Source organism: Phalangium opilio, unplaced genomic scaffold (genome assembly GCF_054372755.1).
Source record: "Phalangium opilio isolate 3A_F unplaced genomic scaffold, DU_Popi_V2 ptg000002l_1, whole genome shotgun sequence".
In the NCBI taxonomy this organism is placed as follows: Eukaryota; Metazoa; Arthropoda; class Arachnida; order Opiliones; family Phalangiidae; genus Phalangium; species Phalangium opilio.
This window is the reverse complement of record NW_028324144.1, coordinates 17,411,145-17,421,410: the sequence shown is the minus strand read 5'-3', so window position 1 is coordinate 17,421,410 and position 10,266 is coordinate 17,411,145. Positions and strand designations below refer to the sequence as shown.

Sequence of the window (10,266 nt, the reverse complement as noted above, 5' to 3'; positions counted from 1 at the left end):
AGGTAAAACTTTGTCTTTTTACTTCACATCTGACACCTAACAACACCGATCCCGGCTGGGCTCGAACCACCACCTTTCGGTTAACAGCCGAAGGCGCTAACCATTGCGCCACGGACGCCCAAAAATTAAATGGTCGTCAGGTATTGTGGAAAAACTTTGGCTATTTACGTTACATTTGAGATCCCAAAACACCGCTCCCGGATGGGCTCGAACCACCAACCTTTCGATTAACAGCCGAACGCGCTAACATTGAGCCACGGAAGCCCAAAAATTAAATGTTCGTCAGGACAATAAATAAAAATGTACCTCGATTTTTAATAACATTTTCAAAATCGACGTTTCACGGCCAAAGAAGTATATTTTGAGTATTTCTACACTATTTTCATATATAACCACTGAAACCATTATTTTTATACTTTTTGCTTTAATTCAAGCAATGTAACGATATTCATTCAAAAAACTGTTAAAATTCAATTTTCAATAAGAAATCGTATTCACGGATTTTGTGTCTTGAAGAAGAAAAACCTGCGATTTTTTCGGTACTTTTTTGAATGCATTTTTTTCTGGAGAAATTTTTGACCGAATTCAGCTTAATTCCCTATAAAACACTCATTAAAAGTGATTTCATCTCGATTGAACAATAAATAAAAATGTACCTCGATTTTTAATAACATTTTCAAAATCGACGTAACTCGGCCTAAGATATGGCCGTTGCCGAGAGTGCTAGTTAAAAATTCGAATTTAAATTAAGTGAGACAAATTAACCTTCATCTTTATAACCTTGACTTTTTACGTCACATCTGAGTCCTCACAACACCGCTCCGGGATGGGGTCGAACCACCAACCTATTGGTTAACAGCCGAACGCGCTAACCATTGAGCCACGGAAGCTCAGAAATTAAATGGTTGTCAGGTATTGTGGAAAACCTTGATTTTTTACGTCACATCTGAGACCTCACAACACCGCTCCCGGATGGGCTCGAACCACCAACCTATTGGTTAAGAGCCGAACGTGCTAACCATTGCGCCACGGAAGCCCAAAAATTAAATGTTCGTCAGGTATTGTGGATAAATTTTGGCTTTCTACGTTACATTTGAGATCACACAACACCGCTTCCGGGTGGGCTCGAACCACCAACCTATTGGTTAACAGCCGAACGCGCTAACCATTGCGCCAAGGAAGCCCAAAATTTAAATGCTCGTCAGGTATTGTGTAAAAACCTTGACTTTTTACGTCACATCTGAGACCTCACAACACCGCTCCCGGATGGGCTCGAACCACCAACCTATTGCTTAACAGCAGAACGCGCTAACCATTGCGCCACGGAATCCCAAAAATTAAATGCTCGTCAGGTATTGTGTAAAAACCTTGACTTTTTACGTCACATCTGAGACCTCACAACAACGCTCCCGGATGGGCTCGAACAACAAACTATTGGTTAACAGCCGAACGCGCTAACCATTGCGCCACGGAAGCCCAAAAGTTAAATGCTCGTCAGGTATTGTGTAAAAACCTTGACTTTTTACGTCACATCTGAGACCTCACAACACCGCTCCCGGATGGGCTCGAACCACCAACCTATTGGTTAACAGCCGAACGCGCTAACCATTGCGCCACGGAAGCCCAAAAGTTTAATGCTCGTCAGGTATTGTGTAAAAACCTTGACTTTTTACGTCACATCTGAGACCTCACAACACCGCTCCCGGATGGGCTCGAACCACCAACCTATTGGTTAACAGCCGAACGCGCTAACCATTGCGCCACGGAAGCCCAAAAGTTAAATGCTCGTCAGGTATTGTGTAAAAACCTTGACTTTTTACGTCACATCTGAGACCTCACAACAACGCTCCCGGATGGGCTCGAACAACAAACTATTGGTTAACAGCCGAACGCACTAACCATTGCGCCACGGAAGCCCAAAAGTTAAATGCTCGTCAGGTATTGTGTAAAAACCTTGACTTTTTACGTCACATCTGAGACCTCACAACACCGCTCCCGGATGGGCTCGAACCACCAACCTATTGGTTAACAGCCGAACGCGCTAACCATTGCGCCACGGAAGCCCAAAAGTTAAATGCTCGTCAGGTATTGTGTAAAAATCTTGACTTTTTACGTCACATCTGAGACCTCACAACACCGCTCCCGGATGGGGTCGAACGACCAACCTATTGGTTAACAGCCGAACGCGCTAACCATTGCGCCACGGAAGCCCAAAAATTAAATGCTCGTCAGGTATTGTGTAAAAACCTTGACTTTTTACGTCACATCTGAGACCTCACAACACCGCTCCCGGATGGGCTCGAACCACCAACCTATTGGTTAACAGCCGAACGCGCTAACCATTGCGCCACGGAAGCCCAAAAATAAAATGCTCGTCAGGTATTGTGTAAAAACCTTGACTTTTTACGTCACATCTGAGACCTCACAACACCGCTCCCGGATGGGCTCGAACCACCAACCTATTTGTTAACAGCCGAACGCGCTAACCATTGCGCCACGGAAGCCCAAAAGTTAAATGCTCGTTAGGTATTGTGTAAAAACCTTGACTTTTTACGTCACATCTGAGACCTCACAACACCGCTCCCGGATGGGCTCGAACCACCAACCTATTGGTTAACAGCCGAACGCGCTAACCATTGCGCCACGGAAGCCCAAAAATTAAATGGTCGTCATTTATTGTGCAAAAACTTTGGCTTTCTACGTTACATTTCAGATCCCACAACACCGCTCCCGGGTGGGCTCCAACCACCAACCTATTGGTTAACAGCCGAACGCGCTAACCATTGAGCCACGGAAGCTCCGAAATTAAATGGTTGTCAGGTATTGTGGAAAACCTTGACTTTTTACGTCACATCTGAGACCTCACAACACGGCTCCCGGATGGGCTCGAACCACCAACCTATTGGTTAACAGCCGAACGTGCTAACCATTGCGCCACGGAAGCCCAAAAATTAAATGGTCGTCAGGTATTGTGGAAAAACTTTGGCTTTCTACGTTACATTTGAGATCACACAACACCGCTCCCGGATGGGCTCGAACCACCAACCTATTGGTTAACAGCCGAACGCGCTAACCATTGCGCCACGGAAGCCCAAAAGTTAAATGCTCGTTAGGTATTGTGTAAAAACCTTGACTTTTTACGTCACATCTGAGACCTCACAACACCGCTCCCGGATGGGCTTGAACCACCAACCTATTGGTTAACAGCCGAACGCGCTAACCATTGCGCCACGGAAGCCCAAAAGTTAAATGCTCGTCAGGTATTATGTAAAAACCTTGACTTTTTACGTCACATCTGAGACCTCACAACACCGCTCCCGGATGGGGTCGAACGACCAACCTATTGGTTAACAGCCGAACGCGCTAACCATTGCGCCACGGAAGCCCAAAAATTAAATGGTCGTCATTTATTGTGCAAAAACTTTGGCTTTCTACGTTACATTTCAGATCCCACAACACCGCTCTCGGGTGGGCTCGAACCACCAACCTATTGGTTAACAGCCGAACGCGCTAACCATTGCGCCACGGAAGCCCAAAAGTTAAATGCTCGTCAGGTATTGTGTAAAAACCTTGACTTTTTACGTCACATCTGAGACCTCACAACACCGCTCCCGGATGGGCTCGAACCACCAACCTATTTGTTAACAGCCGAACGCGCTAACCATTGCGCCACGGAAGCCCAAAAGTTAAATGCTCGTCAGGTATTGTGTAAAAACCTTGACTTTTTACGTCACATCTGAGACCTCACAACACCGCTCCCGGATGGGCTCGAACCACCAACCTATTTGTTAACAGCCGAACGCGCTAACCATTGCGCCACGGAAGCCCAAAAGTTAAATGCTCGTTAGGTATTGTGTAAAAACCTTGACTTTTTACGTCACATCTGAGACCTCACAACACCGCTCCCGGATGGGCTCGAACCACCAACCTATTGGTTAACAGCCGAACGCGCTAACCATTGCGCCACGGAAGCCCAAAAATTAAATGGTCGTCATTTATTGTGCAAAAACTTTGGCTTTCTACGTTACATTTCAGATCCCACAACACCGCTCCCGGGTGGGCTCCAACCACCAACCTATTGGTTAACAGCCGAACGCGCTAACCATTGAGCCACGGAAGCTCCGAAATTAAATGGTTGTCAGGTATTGTGGAAAACCTTGACTTTTTACGTCACATCTGAGACCTCACAACACGGCTCCCGGATGGGCTCGAACCACCAACCTATTGGTTAACAGCCGAACGTGCTAACCATTGCGCCACGGAAGCCCAAAAATTAAATGGTCGTCAGGTATTGTGGAAAAACTTTGGCTTTCTACGTTACATTTGAGATCACACAACACCGCTCCCGGATGGGCTCGAACCACCAACCTATTGGTTAACAGCCGAACGCGCTAACCATTGCGCCACGGAAGCCCAAAAGTTAAATGCTCGTTAGGTATTGTGTAAAAACCTTGACTTTTTACGTCACATCTGAGACCTCACAACACCGCTCCCGGATGGGCTTGAACCACCAACCTATTGGTTAACAGCCGAACGCGCTAACCATTGCGCCACGGAAGCCCAAAAGTTAAATGCTCGTCAGGTATTATGTAAAAACCTTGACTTTTTACGTCACATCTGAGACCTCACAACACCGCTCCCGGATGGGGTCGAACGACCAACCTATTGGTTAACAGCCGAACGCGCTAACCATTGCGCCACGGAAGCCCAAAAATTAAATGGTCGTCATTTATTGTGCAAAAACTTTGGCTTTCTACGTTACATTTCAGATCCCACAACACCGCTCTCGGGTGGGCTCGAACCACCAACCTATTGGTTAACAGCCGAACGCGCTAACCATTGCGCCACGGAAGCCCAAAAGTTAAATGCTCGTCAGGTATTGTGTAAAAACCTTGACTTTTTACGTCACATCTGAGACCTCACAACACCGCTCCCGGATGGGCTCGAACCACCAACCTATTTGTTATCAGCCGAACGCGCTAACCATTGCGCCACGGAAGCCCAAAAGTTAAATGCTCGTTAGGTATTGTGTAAAAACCTTGACTTTTTACGTCACATCTGAGACCTCACAACACCGCTCCCGGATGGGGTCGAACCACCAACCTATTGGTTAACAGCCGAACGCGCTAACCATTGCGCCACGGAAGCCCAAAAATTAAATGGTCGTCATTTATTGTGCAAAAACTTTGGCTTTCTACGTTACATTTCAGATCCCACAACACCGCTCCCGGGTGGGCTCCAACCACCAACCTATTGGTTAACAGCCGAACGCGCTAACCATTGAGCCACGGAAGCTCCGAAATTAAATGGTTGTCAGGTATTGTGGAAAACCTTGACTTTTTACGTCACATCTGAGACCTCACAACACGGCTCCCGGATGGGCTCGAACCACCAACCTATTGGTTAACAGCCGAACGTGCTAACCATTGCGCCACGGAAGCCCAAAAATTACATGGTCGTCAGGTAACATATCCTAAGGACATCCCGGTATCTCTAGTAGACACAGAGTTATGGGCCTTGCAAAGTATAGTCTAACTCATTTCCTATGGAGGGGGTTTGTTTCTTTACGTTTTGCTTAAGTACTCGGCCCCTGTTTGTCGTAGCCCAAAGTTTTTAGTATATTTAGATGATGGACAAATTGGACTATAACATATCCTAAGGACATCCCGGTATCTCTAGTAGACACAGAGTTATGGGCCTGCAAAGTATAGTCTAATGCATTTTCTATGGAGGGGTTTCTTTGTTCACGTATTGCTTAATTACTTGACCCTGTTCTTTCGATTAAAAATAATAACATATCTTTATTGCAACGGTTATCGCATCCGCCTCACTCCCGGAAGGCCACAGGTTCGAAACCGCGAAGTTTTTTTTTGCTTGGAACATGCAAAGACCTTTATATTTATCCGAACATTTGTGTCAAGGTCACATTATTTACATCCCCGTATCTCTGGTAGAACCAGAGTTACGAGCCTGCAAACTTTATTTTCAAAAATCAAAAGTAACCTTCTAACAATAAGTGAGACAAAAAATAGGTTGACGACGATATTGAGGTAGCCTCAAGTTTAAAGTATCCTTGTATGGGGAGCAAAGAGTACTATAACATTTCCAAAGGAGATCCCAGTATCTCTAGTAGAACAAGAGTTATGAGCCTCCAAAGTTTAGTGCAAAAATCATAAGTAACATAATAAAAATAAGTGAGACGATACCAAAGTTGACGAACATTTTGCTTAATATCTCGGCCCTTGTTTGTCGTAGCTCAATGTTTTTAGTATGGTTAGATGGGGGACAATTTGGACTATAACATATCCTAAGGACATCCCCGTATCTCTAGTAAACACAGAGTTATGGGCCTGCAAAGCATAGTCTAATGCATTTCCTTTGGACGGGTTGTTTGTTTACGTTTAGCTTAATTACTCGGCCCCTGTTTGTCGTAGCTCAATGTTTTAGTATGGTTAGATGGGGACAAATTGGACTATAACATACTCAAAGGACTTCCCCGTATCTCCAGTAGAAACAGAGTTACGAGCCTGCAAAGTATAGTCTAATGTATTTCCTATGGAGGGGGTTTGTTTCGTTACGTTTTGCTTAAGTACTCGGCCCCTGTTTGTCGTAGCCCAAAGTTTTTAGTATGGTTAGATGGGGGACAATTTGGACTATAATATATCCTAAGGACATCCCCGTATCTCTAGTAGACACAGAGTTATGGGCCTGCAAAGTATAGTCTAATGCATTTCCTATGGAGGGGTTTGTTTGTTTACGATTAGCTTAATTACTCGACTACTGTTTGTCGTAGCTCAATGTTTTTAGTATGGTTAGATGGGGGACAAATTGGACTATAACATACTCAAAGGACATCCCCGTATCTCCAGTAGAAACAGAGTTACGAGCCTGCAAAGTATAGTCTAATGCATTTCCTATGGAGGGGTTGTTTGTTTACGTTTAGCTTAATTACTCGGCCCCTGTTTGTCGTAGCCCAAAGTTTTTATTATGGTTAGATGGGGGACAATTTGGACTATATCATATCCTAAGGAAATCCCCGTATCTCTAATAGACACAGAGTTATGGGCCTGCAAAGTATAGTCTAATGCATTTCCTATGAACGGGTTGTTTGTTTACGTTTAGCTTAATTACTCGGCCCCTGTTTGTCGTAGCTCAATGTTTTTAGTATGGTTAGATGGGGGACAAATTGGAATATAACATACTCAAAGGACCTCGCCGTATCTACAGTAGAAACAGAGTTACGAGCCTGCAAAGTATAGTCTAATGCATTTTCTATGGAGGGGTTTGTTTGTTCATGTATTGCTTAATTACTTGAACCAATGCCGACTCAATTTATAAAGGCCCATGCATGGTGCCTCGGGAGTAGGGGACCGGACCTTTTATCGGCCGACTCTCCCACGAGCTAGGTGGCGCTTTCTGTTGTATAAATATTTGAATGAATTTAAAGTTCGCGCCAAAGATATTTTGGCGCCAAAATGCATGATACCTAAAATATCCGTTTTTACTAGCATAATTTTTAAAATTAAGAGGAAATACGACTATATGATGATAAGAAAAAAATTTTTACCCTAGAAATTAACATATATCATTACAAAAATTATAATATCTTATTAATGACCAGAATTAACATTTTGTAACAAAGCGGTATTATCGCAATGAAAAATATCACACTCTTCCCCATTAGTCTACATTCATTTAAACTTTATAAATCCCGTCCCTAATTATATTTCATAATATAGGAAACTTAAACATAAACTAGTTAAATTTATTAATTTACATTATTTACTAGCCTTGCGAAAATTATTTCCTCCACATCAAAAACAGTCGAGAACCCCGTTTCCGAAGAGTCCCTTAACAGTCGTATACTCAAAGAGGAGGGAAATATACTCCCCCCCTCAACCGCATAGCCGTAGTTTCCCTCACTCTTATTGGCTCTTACACGGCGCGAAAACATTTTGAATCCTCTGTATCGAAGAGCGCCAAGTCGCTGTGCGGCACTTTTTGGCGAATTCGAAAAAGCGAAAATAAATTAAAAAACCGAGGCATGCATGGGCCTTTATAAATTGAGTCGGCATTGCTTGAACCTGTTCTTTCGATTAAAAATAATAACATATCTTTAGTGTAGCGGTTATCGCATCCGCCTCACTCCCGGAAGGCCACAGGTTCGAAACCGCGAAGTTTTTTTTTTTGCTTGGAACATGCAAAGACCTTTATAATTATCCGAACATTTGTGTCAAGGTCACATTATTTACATCCCCGTATCTCTGGTAGAACCAGAGTTACGAGCCTGCAAACTTTATTTTCAAAAATCAAAAGTAACCTTCTAACAATAAGTGAGACAAAAAATAAGTTGACGACGATATTGAGGTAGCCTCAAGTTTAAAGTATCCTTGTATGGGGAGCAAAGAGTACTATAACATATCCAAAGGAGATCCCAGTATCTCTTGTAGAACAAGAGTTATGAGCCTCCAAAGTTTAGTGCAAAAATCATAAGTAACATAATAAAAATAAGTGAGACGATACCAAAGTTGACGAACATTTTGCTTAATATCTCGGCCCCTGTTTGTCGTAGCTCAATGTTTTTAGTATGGTTAGATGGACGACAATTTGGACTATAACATATCTTAAGGACATCCCCGTATCTCTAGTAAACACAGAGTTATGGGCCTGCAAAGCATAGTCTAATGCATTTCCTTTGGACGGGTTGTTTGTTTACGTTTAGCTTAATTACTCGGCCCCTGTTTGTCGTAGCTCAATGTTTTTAGTATGGTTAGATGGGGGACAAATTGGACTATAAAATACTCAAAGGACATCCCTGTATCTCCAGTAGAAACAGAGTTACGAGCCTGCAAAGTATAGTCTAACTCATTTCCTATGGAGGGGGTTTGTTTCTTTACGTTTTGCTTAAGTACTCGGCCCCTGTTTGTCGTAGCCCAAAGTTTTTAGTATATTTAGATGAAGGACAAATTGGACTATAACATATCCTAAGGACATCCCGGTATCTCTAGTAGACACAGAGTTATGGGCCTGCAAAGTATAGTCTAATGCATTTTCTATGGAGGGGTTTGTTTGTTCACGTATTGCTTAATTACTTGACCCTGTTCTTTCGATTAAAAATAATAACATATCTTTAGTGTAACGGTTATCGCATCCGCCTCACTCCCGGAAGGCCACAGGTTCGAAACCGCGAAGTTTTTTTTTTTTGCTTGGAACATGCAAAGACCTTTATAATTATCCGAACATTTGTGTCAAGGTCACATTATTTACATCCCCGTATCTCTGGTAGAACCAGAGTTACGAGCCTCCAGAATTTAGTCTAATGTATTTCCTATGGAGGGGTTTGTTTGTTTACGATTAGCTTAATTACTCGACTACTGTTTGTCGTAGCCCTAATTCTTAGTGTGGCTAGATGGGGGACAAATTGGTCTATAACATACTCTAAGGACATCCCCGTATCTCCAGTAGAAACAGAGTTACGAGCCTGCAAAGTATATTTTCAAAAGTGAAAAGTAACCTTCTAACAATAAGTGAGACAAAAAGTAAGTTGACGACGATATTGAGGTAGCCTCAAGTTTAAAGTATCCTTGTATGGGGAGCAAAGAGTACTATAACATATCCAAAGGAGATTCCAGTACCTCTTGTAGAACAAGAGTTATGAGCCTCCAAAGTTTAGTGCAAAAATCATAAGTAACATAATAAAAATAAGTGAGACGATACCAAAGTTGACGAACATTTTGCTTAATATCTCGGCCCCTGTTTGTCGTAGCTCAATGTTTTTAAAATGGTTAGATGGGGGACAATTTGGACTATATCATATCCTAAGGACATCCCCGTATCTCTAGTAGACACAGAGTTATGGGCCTGCAAAATATAGTCTAATGCATTTCCTATGGAGGGGGTTTGTTTCGTTACGTTTTGCTTAAGTACTCGGCCCCTGTTTGTCGTAGCCCAAAGTTTTTAGTATGGTTAGATGGGGGACAATTTGGACTATAACATATCCTAAGGACATCCCCGTATCTCTAGTAGACACAGAGTTATGGGCCTGCAAAGTATAGTCTAATGCATTTCCTATGGAGGGGTTTGTTTGTTTACGATTAGCTTAATTACTCGGCCCCTGTTTGTCGTAGCTCAATATTTTTAGTATGTTTAGATGGGGGACAAATTGGACTATAACATACTCAAAGGACATCCCCGTATCTCCAGTAGAAACAGAGTTACGAGCCTGCAAAGTATAGTCTAATGCATTTCCTATGGAGGGGGTTTGTT

The 10,266-nt window shown here is 43.0% G+C and overlaps 1 non-coding gene across 1 annotated transcript; it reads right to left on the bottom strand.

Annotated features, from left to right (window-relative positions):
• Positions 1-963: 963 nt before the first annotated feature.
• On the bottom strand, positions 964-1,036 carry TRNAK-CUU (transfer RNA lysine (anticodon CUU)). The gene has a single exon. It is a non-coding gene; the product is annotated as a tRNA-Lys (tRNA).
• Positions 1,037-10,266: the final 9,230 nt, after the last annotated feature.